We start from the raw sequence: 8851 nt of genomic DNA on the forward strand, positions 1-8851 counted from the left end.
ATTTGGAAAGATTAATTAATCAATCATACCCTGCAACCTTGGAAATACTTTTATATTTTGGCTTCCTTATTGCTTATGCTGTCAAATTGCCGATTATACCCCTACATACGTGGTTACCAGATACCCATGGGGAAGCACATTATAGTACATGTATGCTTTTAGCGGGAATATTATTAAAGATGGGAGCATATGGATTGATTCGGATCAACATGGAATTGTTACCTCATGCTCATTATCTATTTTCGCCCTGGTTAGTAATAATAGGAGCGATCCAAATAATCTATGCAGCTTCAACTTCTCTTGGTCAACGAAATTTCAAAAAAAGAATAGCTTATTCCTCTGTATCTCACATGGGTTTCATAATTATAGGAATTGGTTCCATAACCAACATTGGACTCAATGGAGCTATTTTACAAATATTATCCCATGGATTTATTGGTGCTACACTTTTTTTCTTGGCAGGAACCGCTTCTGATAGAATGCGTCTTGTTTATCTCGAAGAACTGGGGGGAATATCTATCCCAATGCCTAAAATTTTTACCATGTTTAGTAGCTTTTCAATGGCTTCTCTTGCCTTACCAGGAATGAGTGGTTTTGTCGCAGAATTAGTAGTATTTTTTGGACTAATTACTAGTCCAAAATTTCTGTTAATGCCAAAAACACTAATTACTTTTGTAATGGCAATTGGAATGATATTAACTCCTATTTATTTATTATCTATGTTACGCCAGATGTTCTATGGATACAAGCTATTTAATGTTCCAAACGCAAATTTTGTGGATTCTGGACCACGAGAACTCTTTATTTTAATCTGTATCTTTTTACCAGTAATAGGAATTGGTATTTATCCAGATTTTGTTCTCTCCCTATCCGTTGACAGGGTAGAGGCTCTCTTATCCAATTATTATCCTAAATAGGTTTGCTTTTTTTTACTCGTCTGCTCTATTAATGCAGAAATAAGTAAAAAAGTATATAATGCAGAAATAAGTAAAAAAGTATAATTAGATCTATCTCGAATTTTTGAGAACCCTTTGATAAGGCGTTCAAGGGGTTCTCAAATAAAACATAAAAGTAAAAACCTTCATTTCATGAAGGTTTTATTTTATGTAATCATTTAGGTGTTAATGTAAACGAACCATAACTATGTAAGCCTATTCCTAATAGATTTATACCAAAATAACAAATCCAAATTATAAGAAATCCTATCAAAGCTATAAGTGCAGAATTCGTACCCTTCCAATTTGGATTTGTTCTACTATGTAAATAAATTGCGAATATGGTCCAAGTAATAAATGCCCAAGTTTCCTTAGGATCCCAATTCCAATAGGATCCCCAGGCCTCATTAGCCCATACTGCTCCACAAAGAATACCTACGGTTAAAAGGGTAAATCCTAGGCTAATGACACGATAACTCCAAGAATCCAAACGCTCCGTTAATTGATATTTGTAATAATTTGGAAATGAAGGGACAGAGGTTCTTTTTAAAGCACTTCTTTTTGCATAAAAATATTTAATATCACTAAAGAAAAATGTTTTATTTAAAACATTTTTTTTCTTTTTAGAAAAGAAATGGAAATTATTTCGAAATCTAATGATTAGAATAGCGGCAGATAATAAGGATCCGCACAAAAGAGTTGCATAGCTTAATAACATCATACTGACATGCATCATTAACCACTGAGATTGTAGAGCAGGTACTAGTATCGTGGATTGATGCATTTCAGTTAAAAGACCCGATGTGGCAAAGCCTTGCGTTAAAATAGTACTTGGCGTAGTTATTGTGCTTAAATCATTTTTAGAGTTCTGTATTTTAGGAATGGTATGAAGAATATACAGGGCCCATGAAAGGAAGATCAATGACTCATATAAATTACTTAATGGAAAATGTCCCGAGGAAGCCCAACGAGAAACTAAGAATCCTGTTATAGAGAAAAAAGTAACTATCATTCCTTTTTCTGACGAATCGCGTAATCCTCCAAGTTCACGAACTAATAAGGTTATAAAATGAATCGTAATCACAATTGAAATCGTTGAGAAAGAGATATGAGTTAGTATATGTTCTAAAGTTGCAAATAGCATAAGGGGAAGGTCCCATTACAAAATTGTAAATTTCGAATTGATTTCTAATCTATTGTATTCTTTTTCAAGAATGCCGCCACTCGGATTCGAACCGAGATGCTTGAGCACTGCTTCCTAAGAGCAGCGTGTCTACCAATTTCACCATGGCGGCTAACTTCAAATAATAGGTAACTTAAAAGAATAATAGCTATTATCTTGGGAATCGTCGATATTGGGAAAGTCCATAAAATTTAGGAACATTAGAGTTTTCATTAAAATAGACTTCGTTTGGTAGTATCGTTTCCATTTTTTTTTTTTACAATAAACTCTTGCTTTGCCCAATAGAAACACAAACACTGCTTGAAAGAGTTGGAACTTCTTTTTTCTAACTTGCAATTATAGAACTAATTTTTTCTAATTAATTTCCCCTTTACATTTTGAAAATTCTTTCAATACAATGAAAAAAATCCAAAAGGGTTTCTATTTAATGATGAAATTAAAATAAAATGGATAAATAGAAAAGGCTTTTTGGATTTTTTAAAAATTTCTAGAATGAAAGTCTTTATGCTCTTATTAATAAGATTTACTAACCTTATGATTTTGGAGAAGATAGGTGGAAGTTGTAAGTCCTATTGTAAGAATACTCCACTTTTCATAATTTTCCTAATAGAATATGAGGATTCTATTAGGAAAATTATGAAAAGTTCATTGATAGGAAAAGAATACTTAGCACACAGTATACCAAACAAAACTTTTTTTTTCTTGTATATATAAGATAAGAGGGGTTTTTTGTTCTAAGAATATTGTACCGAGTAATTCGACACATAAAAGTACATTCAAAGAAGAATCCAAATTATTAAATAATTGGAATTCTTTTTTGATAAGTCAATTCATATTATTCCAAAATCTTATTATTTGTTTGTTGCCCAGAAAAACCCTTTGGTTTTGGATGCTCATTACCGCTCGAAAATGATCTTGATTTTACTAAAGAATAAGATTGTACTATGGAAAAATAAGTCTTTTTCTTCCAAATATTTTTACGAATACGCTTTTTTGACATTGAAGTACGTTTTTTTGGAACTGCCATTCAAAAAGGAAATTACTTTTTTCTAGTTGTATGTGAAAGACATCTATTGCTGCAAATCAATCCTTCTTTCTTCTTTTTATTAGTATTTATACTTAGATACTGAAAGATACTTAAATTTTGAATTATTTTTTACTTCATTTTGTCTAATGCGGATAAGACAACAAGAATTTTTTAACATTTTTTCTTTATATATTTTATACTTTTTTTTTAATAATATAGAATATATAGAAGGGTTTCTCATTTAAATCTATTTATATCTATTTATATATCAAGTATACTCCATATATAGATATATGGTATGGAAGCCTATCCCCCATATAAGATAAGACGGGGGGATAAAAAGAAGGGAAAATGAAAATAGTTAATTAAGTTCAGAATGGTATTCCATAAAGGAAAGGAATTCCAATCAAAACAAAAAATACTGAGTCTCTTAAACAAGACATTCTAAAACTTAGGTAATTTATAGTCATTAGAATTTTAGTTCTATATGAAGTAAGGACTATTCGATAATTTCTTATAAACATAGGTTTTCATTGGAATTCACTCAATCAGTTAATTATGGAACAAGAGAGCTGTTTCATCTTTGTTTTAAAGAAATATAAAAATGAATTATGAATAGAAAGTAAAATGATTCCACTTTTTTTTTTTTATTTTTATAAATATCTTTATTTAGTTAATAAAATAACTTCGTTACCTAGTTATTTTATTAACTTTTTTAATTTAACCAACTAAACCCATTCTTAATTTTTAATTATTTCAATGAGATAAATTTTGGAAAAATTAAGAATTTCAGTATTTTTTCTTATTCTTTTTATTTATTCTTTCAGAAAGAGATAAGAATTGGTTTGGTGAATCGGAAACAATTTTATAGAAAAATTGAAGTAAAAATTGAAGTAAAAATTGCAATTTCTTTTCTTATGGAACATACATATCAATATGCATGGGTAATCCCTCTTCTCCCACTTCCAGTTATTATGTCAATGGGATTTGGCCTTATTCTTATTCCGACAGCAACAAAAAATCTTCGTCGCATATGGGCTTTTCCTAGTGTTTTACTCTTAAGTATAGCTATGGTATTCTCAGTTCAACTGTCTATTCAACAAATAAATGGAAGTTCGATCTATCAATATCTATGGTCTTGGACCGTCAATAATGATTTTTCTTTAGAATTTGGATACTTGATTGACCCACTTACTTCTATTATGTTAATACTAATTACTACTGTAGGAATCCTGGTTCTTATTTATAGTGATGGTTATATGTCTCACGATGAAGGATATTTGAGATTTTTTGTTTATATAAGTTTTTTCAATACTTCCATGTTGGGATTGGTTACTAGCTCCAATTTGATACAAATTTATTTTTTTTGGGAACTCGTGGGAATGTGTTCTTATTTATTGATAGGCTTTTGGTTTACACGACCAATCGCAGCGAGTGCTTGTCAAAAAGCTTTTGTAACTAATCGTGTAGGGGATTTTGGTCTATTATTAGGAATTTTAGGTTTTTTTTGGATAACAGGTAGTTTAGAGTTTAGGGATTTGTTCAAAATAGCTAATAACTGGATTCCTAATAATGGAATTAACTCTTTACTTACTACTTTGTGTGCTTTTTTATTATTCCTTGGTGCAGTTGCGAAATCCGCACAATTCCCTCTTCACGTATGGTTACCCGATGCTATGGAAGGGCCCACTCCTATTTCGGCTCTTATACACGCAGCAACTATGGTTGCTGCGGGAATTTTTCTTCTAGCTCGACTTCTTCCTCTTTTCATATCTTTACCTTTGATAATGAGTTTTATTTCTTTAGTAGGTACAATAACACTATTCTTAGGAGCTACTTTAGCTCTTGCTCAGAGAGATATTAAAAGAAGCTTAGCCTATTCTACAATGTCTCAATTGGGTTATATGATGTTAGCTCTAGGTATAGGTTCTTATCAAGCTGCTTTATTCCATTTGATCACTCATGCTTATTCAAAAGCTTTATTGTTCTTGGGATCCGGATCCGTTATTCATTCAATGGAACCTCTTGTTGGATATTCACCAGATAAAAGTCAAAATATGGTTCTTATGGGCGGTTTAAGAAAATACATTCCAATCACAAGAACTACTTTTTTATGGGGTACACTTTCTCTTTGTGGTATTCCACCTCTTGCTTGCTTCTGGTCCAAAGATGAAATCCTTAGTAATAGTTGGTTGTATTCGCCCTTTTTTGGAATAATAGCCTCCTTTACTGCAGGATTAACTGCCTTTTATATGTTTCGGATATATTTACTTACATTTGATGGGTATTTGCGTGTTCATTTTCAAAATTACAGTAGCACTAAAGAGAGTTCCTTGTATTCAATATCCTTATGGGGAAAAAGGATACCCAAAGGAGTGAATAGGGATTTCGTTTTATCAACAACGAAGAGTGGAGTTTCTTTTTTTTCACAAAATATACCAAAAATTCAAGGTAATACAAGAAATAGGATAGGATCCTTTACTACGTCTTTTGGGGCTAAAAAAACTTTTGCCTATCCGCATGAAACGGGAAATACTATGTTATTTCCTCTTCTTATATTACTACTTTTCACTTTGTTCATTGGATTCATAGGAATCTCTTTTGATAATGGAGGAATTGGTAATGGAATAGCAGAGTTAACCATATTATCAAAGTGGTTAACTCCCTCAATAAACTTTACCCAGGAAAGTTCTAATTCTTTTGTAAATTCATATGAATTTATTACTAATGCAATTTCTTCTGTAAGTCTAGCTATCTTTGGTTTATTCATAGCATATATCTTCTATGGATCCGCTTATTCTTTTTTTCAGAATTTGGATTTAATAAACTCTTTTTACAAAGGAAATCCTAAAAAAGAATTTTTAGATCAAGTAAAAAAAAATATATACAGTTGGTCATATAATCGTGGTTATATAGATATTTTCTATACTAGGGTCTTTACCCTCGGTATAAGAGGGTTAACCGAACTCACGGAGTTTTTTGATAAGGGTGTTATTGATGGAATTACCAATGGAGTGGGTCTTGCTAGTTTTTGTATAGGAGAGGAAATTAAATATGTAGGGGGAGGTCGAATCTCGTCTTATTTATTCTTTTTTTTATGTTATGTATCTGTGTTTTTATTCTTTTTTCTTTCTTAAGTTAAGGAATTTACAACAAGTCTCTTGCAAAAATAACTATCCTATCCCCTTTCTACAATCTCTCTATATCCTTGTTACATAAGGTAAGTATTGTATAATAGTTCGGTTTTCCGCGATTTTTTCCATTCCTCTGTGTAAATACCCTAATATGGGTTCACAATCAATAACATCCTCACCATCGAGAGTAACGATCAGTCGAAGAACACCATGCATTGATGGGTGTTGAGGGCCCATATTGACTATCATGAGATCTTTTCTTGTAAGCGGTAGACTCATATCCTTTCTTCCTTAATTCATTATTCCATGAAAATGGATTATTCCATGAATTCCTCAAAGCGAGGCTCATCAAAATGAAAAATCTAAGACTACTATAAGACTACTAAAAAAATAATAAAACAAGAAAAAAATTTGAACGATTAAATTACTGCTCCCGAATATTCAACTGACCGATTAATTTCTTATAACGTACTCTATTTTTCTTTGCCAAATAAGCCAGCAAACGTCGACGTTTTCCCAAAAGTCTTCGTAGACCTCTTTCCGATGAAAAATCTTTTTTGTGTAATTCCAAATGTGAAGCAAGTCTCCGTATCTTATTGGTGAAACTGAATACTTGAAATTCAACAGAACCCCTGTTTTCTTCTTTTTCTTCTTTAACCATAAATCCAAAAATTTTTCTACCTCCTTTCTTTTTCATGTATTTTTCTGATCAGGAAAAATACAAAATTATGTCAGTTATTTTGAAGTTATTCTAATCTCGTACACACACAAATTTGCAATTATTCATCTACTACTGGAATTTGGATTTATTTTATCGATGCAAATTGGATTTGGATAGAAGGGTACATTCTTTCTAATATTTTAGATAGAAGAAATGTTTCTTCTATCTAAAATATTAGAAAGAATTTTGCTGATTTATTTATTGCTATATGCAATTTATGGAATTGATACACCATTTAATTGATATCATTTAGCAAAATGAAACACAGCATATGCATCCATCTTTTGGCTCGAGAATTTCACGGGATAGAGATATGGTATAAGAAATAGACTATTAAGTAACTCTAAATGAATTGTGGATACATCTGTATCCTTAACATACTGAAACGATTGTCATTATTCGTATCAAACCAATAGCGATTCATACAAGCTAAATCTTCTAATCAATGGTGGGCCAATAATGAATTTTTTTGCATATGTATTAAGACGCTTGGCCTGATTTCGAAATTGTCCAGAGTTTTATATGTTGTTTTCATTGCAAAATGATGGGTCTCCTTCCATAACTTTCCAATTACGAGTACGAGAATTGAAAGACATGAAAATTCTCAATTCTCTACGGCGTCTAGTAGATAGAAACAAGAAAATCAGAAGAATCTTTCTCTCTATTCACTATCATTCCGCGTCTTCGACTTCTATTAGTTTCTTTTCTTCTTTAATGCAATAGCTATAGTTTGATATAAGAATCCATTTCTCAAAGTAATGGAAACCATTCTCTTATAGGAAATGGTTCGAAAATCGCTATTCCACCTTTTAGGTATCGTGAAAAGTGATACCTGTGAAGATCGTGCATTTCAGTCAAATTCAGATCCGTTTTTCGAGTCCATGATATAATATAACCAAATTGGATAGATCTTCCACCTGTTTAGCTAAGAAAGAATAGATACAGAGGTGGATAATAGATCGATATGAAGATCATGAGCTGCCCCATAATGAAATCGCCAGTAGTCGCGAATATCTCCTTCTTCCCTAATCCAAGATTGGAGAAAGAAGATCTAAGAGGGACCTATGGAGAATGTAGTCAGAAATCCATAATAGAGTCCGACCACAACGACCGAATTAATTATCCTCATCGAGAAACTTAGACTACTAAATAGAAAAGATTTGAAAATCATGGCATGGGTCTCCTTTTTTTCTTTCTTTAGAGTTTTCTATATGCACAATTTCTCGATGTTTCGATGAGAATTTCTTGACTTTCCATATATAGAAAGAGATAGACTATAAATGACATCTCTTATGTCAATAAGACCAAAGGGATGGATATTAAATGATAGGAAGTGCTAGGAAGTGAAATAGAATGAAATAGAGCCACTTTGGGCTTCCCTATGAAATGAGGCATGGAACGGAGCCACTACGAAGAAATTATGGGAGTTACGAAAGAAGCTTCGGACTCATATTGTTCATGGGTTGAGAGCGGGAGTTGAACTCTAGGAGGTCGAATCCCCCCTTGTTCCTCAGTAGCTCAGTGGTAGAGCGGTCGGCTGTTAACTGACTGGTCGTAGGTTCGAATCCTACTTGGGGAGATTTTATTCATTCTTTAATGTAAGAATTTTAATGTAAGAATAAAGAATTGAATTAAAGGGCTTGCTTTGACCCTTAGGAGTAGGTAACCCGTTCGCTATCCTTGTTTCTATTTCTATTGCATTCTATCTCATCGTATCACATTCTGTTCTACGATTCCACTTCGACAAAAGGAAAGAGCATACCTAAGTTCAATAGCTTTACGTCCGCTATCCCGATCATGATTTTCCTACCCTCAGGGGGAAAGTAAAGGCCCTTCCCCCTTTGGAAGGCT

This window comes from Triticum urartu, unplaced genomic scaffold (assembly GCF_056163025.1).
Source record: "Triticum urartu cultivar PI428250 unplaced genomic scaffold, HENAU_Tu73 scaffold111, whole genome shotgun sequence".
Classification (NCBI taxonomy): Eukaryota; Viridiplantae; Streptophyta; class Magnoliopsida; order Poales; family Poaceae; genus Triticum; species Triticum urartu.